The 8675-nt window shown below is 33.4% G+C and overlaps 1 protein-coding gene across 11 annotated transcripts in view; it reads left to right on the top strand.

The window, feature by feature from the left end:
• The first annotated feature begins 442 nt into the window (after positions 1-442).
• Positions 443-8675, top strand: part of LOC106879395 (protocadherin-18) — a 110617-nt gene continuing 102384 nt past the window's right edge. For all 11 annotated transcript variants that reach the window (XR_001410625.2, XR_008265550.1, XR_001410626.2 and 8 more), the window contains exon 1: positions 443-578. The gene's annotated coding sequence lies outside the window, so the exon portion shown is untranslated. The remainder of the gene's footprint in view (positions 579-8675) is intronic.

The following is an 8675-nucleotide window of genomic DNA, read 5'->3' as shown; positions in this document are numbered from 1 at the left end:
CATATATATATATATATATATATATATGTTTGTATATACATACATACATAGACATATATATGCATATATACATACATATATACACATATATATACATACATATATACATATATATGTATATAGTTATATACACACACACACAAATATATAAACAAATAAACATTTACATGATACGTATGTGTGTGAGTGTGTATATATATATATATCTATACACATATACATACATATGCCAACATTAATGTACATGCACTAATGCAGCATTTTCATGCACATGCATTATACGACAGCAGATGCAGTGACACACACACACACACACACACACACACGCACGTACCCACATACATACACACAGCCAGATATATAGACACATACCAAAGTTAAAATTACAAGCCAACATCTACTTGAAGACATCAAATATCTATCATCTTAATGTTATTGTCACACTACAGCGGCAGCAGCAGCAACAGCAGCAGCAGCAGCAGCAGCAGCAACGGCAGCCGTGGCAGCAGCTAGAAGAGAACTCTACCTTAGGACATATATATTCAACATCGCAGACCTCTATGGATGCAACAGCACAAGTAAGATTAGCTTTGTCTCTTCTCTCTTCTTTACTTTTCAGTTGTTCTTTCTGTGTTTGTCTTGTAATACTTGTGTTGGTACAAACTGTATTGGGGTTTGTTTCAACATTGTGTGTGTATGTGTGTGCATCTGTGTGTGTGTATGTATATATATATATATATATATATATATATATATATATATATGAATGCATGTTGTTTATATATATACTTTTATCTATCTATCTATCTGTCTATTTATCTCTATCTATCTAACTATCTGTCTATCTATCTATCTGTATGTGTGTTTGTAAACATATACATATATATATATGTATGCAATATATACATGTATGGATGTATCTATATACTCTATATACTGAAATGGGAATTTGTTTATAAAAAGAATGAAGAGAGAAACTGGAATGCTATTTCTCACTAGATTTTATTGACTATCAAGTTGTAATGATAACTACATAACTGCATAAATGTTTTATTCTGTAACATACACATTTACACATAAACATATACATATCATATATGCATACTTATGCACAGAGATGCACATGTGCACGTACACACACACACACACACAAAACGCACATACATATACACAAGTTTTAGTACTTTTGTCAGTTTATCTTGTACACTTTGATTAATGTTTGTCACTTTTAGTCTAGTTATGTATGTAACTTGTTTGTTTTCTCTGGTGGATTTTTATTACATTCTTAAATAGTTATACATAAAGTTTTCTTTTTTCTTTTCTATTCTTAGTTTCTCTTTCACTTTTGCATGTTTCGTGCTTAACTTTTATTTAACATATTTATATTGTTAAAATAAAGTCTACAGTGAAGCTTTTCTTCTTGCACTCCACCAAAAAAAAAATATATTAACTAGTAAATGATTAAATATTTGTCATAGAAGTATAGGTTTTAATTTTTTCTCTAAGGAATGAATAGTAGAGGCAAAGTAGCAAAGTTCAGAGGGAGATGAAAAAGTTTAAAAACGAAAATAATATTAAAATTATTGTAGTGGAAAACTGAAAGTGAAACTAGGAAAACACACGGTTAAGGAGAATGTAAACAACTTGAATTTGTATGCTATGTATGGTTAGAGATAGCATGAATTAAACCTTAAATACTCATACCAGAATTCAGCATGTTTCACTTATTAAAACAATGTGATGTTGTTATATATAACATTACTGTTTTCAGACTATGCAGGTCTCACTCAGTATAATGACAACTTTTACAACACCCATCCTGTACGTAGCTCTCACAATGCAATAATGCAACTCACTCAGCACAAATTCTCTTCAAAAGCTTTCTGAAACAATAACAATTTTTATCAGTTGGAAACAACATTAAAAGAAAAATACATCATTGTAGCAACTGGATAAAAGCTCCAAACAATACTTTCGATGTAAAGTAAGAACAACAACAAAAAATTAAACAGAAAAGAACATGAAAAATATTATAAGTCTATGTAACTGTTGAAATAATTTGCACGTAAAGGTTTGGAAGATATAACTATAATAACAAACCATAAAACCATGGTTGTCATTTGCAAACAAGACCCTGTAGCATGTACCATGTTTACACTAACTGTTTTAGGTGTTAATATAGTTGCAAGACAACATAGAGGCCTTCTCAACCCTCTCCCAATTTGAACCCAGCAGAAGAATGAAGATATGACAGTTGGTTAGAGAAAGGGCTATGCAAGTCCTTGGCTGGTGATAATTTTCTGTTAGGTAGATTGAAGATTCATGCAGCACACTGCCTGGTGCAGGAGTTGAACCAACAACCTTGTGATTGTGAGTCAAACACTCTAACCACTAGACCACATATCAGTAATAGCAATAGCAATGATGATGTATACCATACTTACTCGTGTATAAGTCACATTATTTCTATATTTGATCTTAACTGAAAAATCTGATGTATAACTTATATGTACTTGAGTAAATATGGTATATCTATGTGTATATACATGCGTGTGTGTGTGTGTGTGTGCGTGTGTGTGCACGTGTGTATTGCTTCATAAATACATAAATTAATGTAGAAAACAACAAAAGTAAACAGATTTTTACAGTCTTAAAACAAAATGCTTGACCTGCTAGAAATAGCAGCCAAATTCTCCCAAATCACCCCCTTCTGTTAGGAAACACATTGGCCAGAGTAGCACTAGATAAACAAATACAGGAGATGACCATGACTGAAATAATTTCAATCACGGGTTTGTGTTTAACCTGGGCTGACCTGGAGCTAAGCAACAACAACAACAACAACAACACAATCAAACAAACACACAAATATATGAATTTAAAATATATGCATAAAATATTACAACAAACACTACTAACAATAATAAGGACTTCTTTGTTTCTTTTTTGTGGTTTTTATTAAGTGTTAAGTCTAGAAGTTTTGAAGGGGAGGGTAAAAGTCAGTTGACTGAATCCATCTTAGTATTTGGTTTCTCCTTTATTTTATCAACTCTCTCAGTGTGATTTCAAGTAATAATAATATCAGTAATAATCCTTTCTACTAAAGGCACAAGGCCTGACATTTTGGGGGAGGGGGCTAGTCAATTACATCATTCCCAGTGCTCAACTGGTACTTATTTCATTGACCCCTGGAAAGGATGAAAGCAAAGTTGGCCTCAGTGTAATTTATAATAATGATGATGAAGATAATAATAATAATAATAATAATAGTAATAATAATAATAATAATAATAATAATAATAATAATCTTTCCTACTCTAGGCGCAAGGCCCTAAATTTTTGAGGAGTGGGGGCCAGTTGATTAGATCGATCCTAGTATGCAACTGGTACTTAATTTATCAACCTCAAAAGGATGAAAGGCAAAGTCGACCTTGGAGTTTGAACTCAGAACATAAAGACAGATGAAATACCTGCTAAGTATTTCGCCTGGTGTGCTAACATTTCTGCCAGCTCGCCGCCTTAATAATAATAATAATAATAATAATAATAATGATGATAATGATAATAATAATAATAATGATGATAATGATATATTAATAATGCTTTCTTTATTTACAACTAAGGCTTCACAAAAAAACACTGGGGATGATACAGGATGATAATAAAAATGATAATGATGGTTTCACATTTTGGCACAAGGTCAATAATCTCAATGGAGGGAATAAATTGATTACATTGACCCCAGTGTTCAACTGGTACCCTGAAAGGATGAAAGGCAAAGTCAACTTCAGTTGAGTTTGAACTCGGAATATAAAGATGGACAAAATGCTGCTAAGAATTTTACCTGGCATTCTAGCAATTTTGTCAGCTTGCCACTTTAATAATAATAATAATAATAATAATAATAATAATGATGCTTTCCACTAAAGGCACAAGGCCTGAAATTTTGGGAGAAGGGACTAGTCAATTACATTGCTCCAGTATTTCATTGGTACTTAATTTATTGACTCTAAAAGGATAAATGGCAAAGTTGGCTTCCGTGGAATTTGAACTCAGAATGAAGCGATGAATGAAATGCTGCAAAGCATTTTGCCCAGTGGGCTAATGATTCTGTTCATCACCTTAATAATGATCCTTTCTATTATAGGCACAAAGCCTGAAATTTTTTTTTTTTTTTTTTTTTTTGGTGAGGGCAGTCGATTAGATCAACCTCAGTACGCAATTTATCGATCCCGAAAGGGTGAAAGGCAAAGCTGATCGTGGCGGAATTTGAACTGAGAATGTAGCAGCAGAATACCACTAAGCATTTTGCCTGGCATGCTAACGATTCTGCTAGCTTGCCACCTTCTTAATAATAATAATAATAATAATAATAATAATAATAATAATAATAATAATAATAATAATAATAACAATGATAACAATCATTTCTACGATAGGCATAAGACCATGAATTTTGATAGGGTGAGACAAGTTGATTGCAGTGACTCCTGTGTTCAACTGGTATAGTTTTGAGGAGAGGGGTCAGTTGATACTCTCAACTCTAATACTTAACTAATAATACCAGTAATTTATTATAACTAATAATACCAGTAATTTATTATAACTTATAATAACAGTAATTTTTCTACCATAATGATGGCGATGATGACGTAAATGGCAATAATGACAAGGACAGTGGTGATGATGATGATGGTGGTGGTGGTCAGTGGCGGTGGTGGCGGTGGTGGCGGTGGTAATGATAATGATGATGGTGATGGTAATGGTAGAAGCGGTGATGGTAGTGGTGGTGCTGCTGCTGGTGGTGGTGGTGGTGGTGCTAGTGGTTGTAGTGATGGGGAAGATTACTGTTTCAATCATAGGAAGAAGATTTTGAATTTGAGCAGAGGTGGGGTTTATTCAATCAAATTGACCCCAGCACTTCACTTGAATAATGATAACAATGATGATGATGATGACTGTTTCATGTTTTGGCACAAGGCCAGCAATTTTAGCGGGACAGGATGGGTTTAGTCAATTACATCAACTGGCCCCACCAGTAACTGAGGCAGGTACTTTATCTGAATTGGTCCTGAAAGAATGAAAGACAAAGTTGAACCTAAAGGAATTTGAACTCAGACTGTAAAGAGCCACCTTAATAATAATTATAATGATGATTATGAGGAGGAGGAAAAGGAGGAGGAGGGGGAAGAGGAGGTGGATGATGATGATGATGATAATAATAATAGTTAATTCTTTTAATGGCCACGAAGCCTAACATAAAAAACGACATGAAATGACAAAACAGGATGATACAAAGGGTTTTAAAACGTGTAAATAAATAACAAGCAAAATTAATGATAATAATAATAATAATAATAAATAATAATAATAATAATAATAAGAATAATAATAATAATAATAATTAGTAGAAGAACAACAACACTGCTGGTGTTACTGGTGATAAGATGGTGATGATGATGATGATGATGATGATGATGATGATGATGATGATGATGATGACAACGCTAATGACGACAATGATGATGAAGGTGGTGGTGGTAGTGGTGGTGGTGGTGGCAGTGGTGGCAGAGACGTTGGTGTCAGTGGTGGTGAGAATGATGATGATGATGATGATGATGATGATGATGATGATGATTGTGGTGGTGGTGGTGGTGGTTGTGGTGGTGGTGAAGAAGATGATAAGCAGTATAAATAGATAAATAAGGCATTCCAGATATTTTAACATTTCTATTGTTTTCGAAGATATTCGAAAGTTGCCTGTTTTAAAAAGTCTGTAAAGTGTTCGGAATACGAATACTATATTGATTATATGCCAGGTAGCTATGTATGTGCGCGTGTGTGTGCATCTATGTGTGTGTGTGTGTGTGTGCGTGCATATATATATGCATGTGTGTATGGGTATGTATAAGTATGTAGGTGTGTCTGCATGTGCAGAGAGTAGCAAGGATGCTGGTGGGAGTTTGCAGGGCCTTAGATTTGTTTCATGGTGACAGGAATAAAACTGGTCTCAAAAGACATAGTGGCGGGTTAGGCGAAATGTTATTAATTAAGTCAACTCCTACAGAGCTTACTTGCTTGCTTGGAAGTAGTGGCAGATGTATAAGATGGTGGCGGTGGCGGTGGTGGTAGCAGTGGTGATGGTGGTGGTGGTGGTGGTGGTAGCAGCAGTGGTGGTGGTTGTGAGGATGTTGGAAAAAAAAAAGGTGGAAAAGGGAGGCGCAAATGTTGCTGCTGCTGAATGATGCGGGCGATGAGGAAGACGGGGAGGAGGGTGAGGGGGATTACGATGATGTTGACAAGAATGATGACGATAACGACGATGATGACAATGATGACTATGATGATGATGATGATGAAGTTGATGATGACGACGACAGTGATGGCAATGACCATGACGATGATGATGACAGTGGTGATGATAACAGCAATGATAATTATGGTGATGATAATGATGATGATGATGATGATGACAATGATGACGAAGATGAAGATGATAACAATGATAATGACAATGATGACAAGGATGATGATGATGATGATGATGATGATGATGATGATGATGACGACTATGATGATGCCAATGACAACGATGATGATAATGATGATATTGGTGGTGGGGTGGAGGGTAAGTCAGTAATGGTGACAATGAGAATGATGCTGTTAATAGTGATGGAAATGTGATGATGACAATGATGCCTGCCAAGTTCACAGGACATGGAATAAAGAAGATGATACCAATGATGATGATGACAGTGACAATGATAATGATGATGATGATGATGATGATGATGATGATGATGATGATGATGACAATGAGGATAAGGATGAGAACGATGATGGAAATAAGAAGTGGGAGGACGACGTTGATGACAAGGACCACACTGATTACGACGAAGGTAACAGAAACGATGACAATGACGATGACATTGACGATGATAACAATGGCGACGATAATGATGACAACGATGCTTATAACGACAACGATGATGAATATAATGAGGATGATGATGATGATGATGATGATGATGATGATGATGATGATGATGATGATGATGATGATGATATTGATGATAATAGCGACAAAGAAGTAGACAATATGGATAGTTAAGGAGATTACAGAGATGCTGCGCGAGAAATAGGTGGGGGAGGGGAAAAAAATTAAAAGAAAATAGAAAAGACACTCAAGAAAGTTGAAGAAAAATATCAATATAACACTATGTCTTCAATGCTTTAAGTAGATATCAATATATTCGATTTTCCAATATATCTGAAAATATCCAAAACTCTATGGTGTTGATAAAAATGTTTCAGTTACACTGTAATTATAACGAAACAATATAATCAGACAAGGATATAAAAATTAAAATGCATAAACAGCCATGCATACGTACAGCCATGCATCCATGTGTGCAAGATAATATGTATTCCATGTATATATATATATATATATATATATATAGACACTTACATACACAGATGCACTCATATACACATCTCTCACTCCCTATATTTATATATGTATATGTATATATATATATATATATATATATATATATATATATATATATATATATATATATATATATATACATATATATATATATATATATGTGTGTATATATATATACATACAAATATATATATATATATATATATATATATATGTATATATATGTATATATGTGTGTGTACATATATATACATCTGAATATGTGTGTTTATACACACACACACACACACACACACACACATATATATATATACACACATATATATATATGTACACACACACACACACACACACATATATATATATGTACACATATCTATATATTTACTGATATACATATACATATATGTTGATGTGATTTTGTATGTGTGTGTGTGTGTGTGTGCGTGTGTGTGTATGCATGTTTATATGTATATATTTGTATGTATATTTATATGTGTATGGATGTGGAGATATAGCTAGAAAGACAGAGTGACAGATAGATAAATAGATAGATAGATAGATAGATAGATAGATAGATAGATAGATAGAGAAAGAGAGAGAGATTAATAGAGATAGAGTGAGAGGATGAGAAAGAGTGAGAGAGGGGTAGATCAAAAGCGCCCCATTTCATAATTAATAAACAAAGTCTGTTCTGTTTCAATCAATACTAAATTATGCCAACTTTTTTAGTTCAGAAAACAGCAAGATTTCTTGTGTATCTGGGATTTCTACAAACTTTTTCAAAATATAAATCAATGATGAAAAAAAAAACACAGTGGCTGACTTTTGTAGTTGACATTTGCATTAATTATAATTAATATCATTCTTTCCATATTTTGCTGGGGATCAACAATTAATTACATTTTGTATCAGCTATTCATTTATTTAAATTGTCTCCTAATTTCTGTTTTACTTTAAAATTGATATGTACATATGTGTTATTAATTTGTGCAAAGTATCTGTTTGTATGTGCACATGTGCACACATGTAAACACATACAGATAGTTACACACACATGCACGTATGTATAAATTGTATGTATAAATTTGTTGCTCAGTCCCATAGCAAAGCCCTTAGGGTAAGTGTCTTCTATTATATCCTTGGACTGACCAGTGCCTTTTGAGTAGATATCATACATGGAAATTGAAAGAAGTCTACCATATATATATATATATATATA

The sequence above is a fragment of the Octopus bimaculoides genome, chromosome 14, assembly GCF_001194135.2.
Source record: "Octopus bimaculoides isolate UCB-OBI-ISO-001 chromosome 14, ASM119413v2, whole genome shotgun sequence".
NCBI classification, from domain to species: domain Eukaryota; kingdom Metazoa; phylum Mollusca; class Cephalopoda; order Octopoda; family Octopodidae; genus Octopus; species Octopus bimaculoides.
This window is presented reverse-complemented; position numbering and strand designations above follow the sequence as displayed.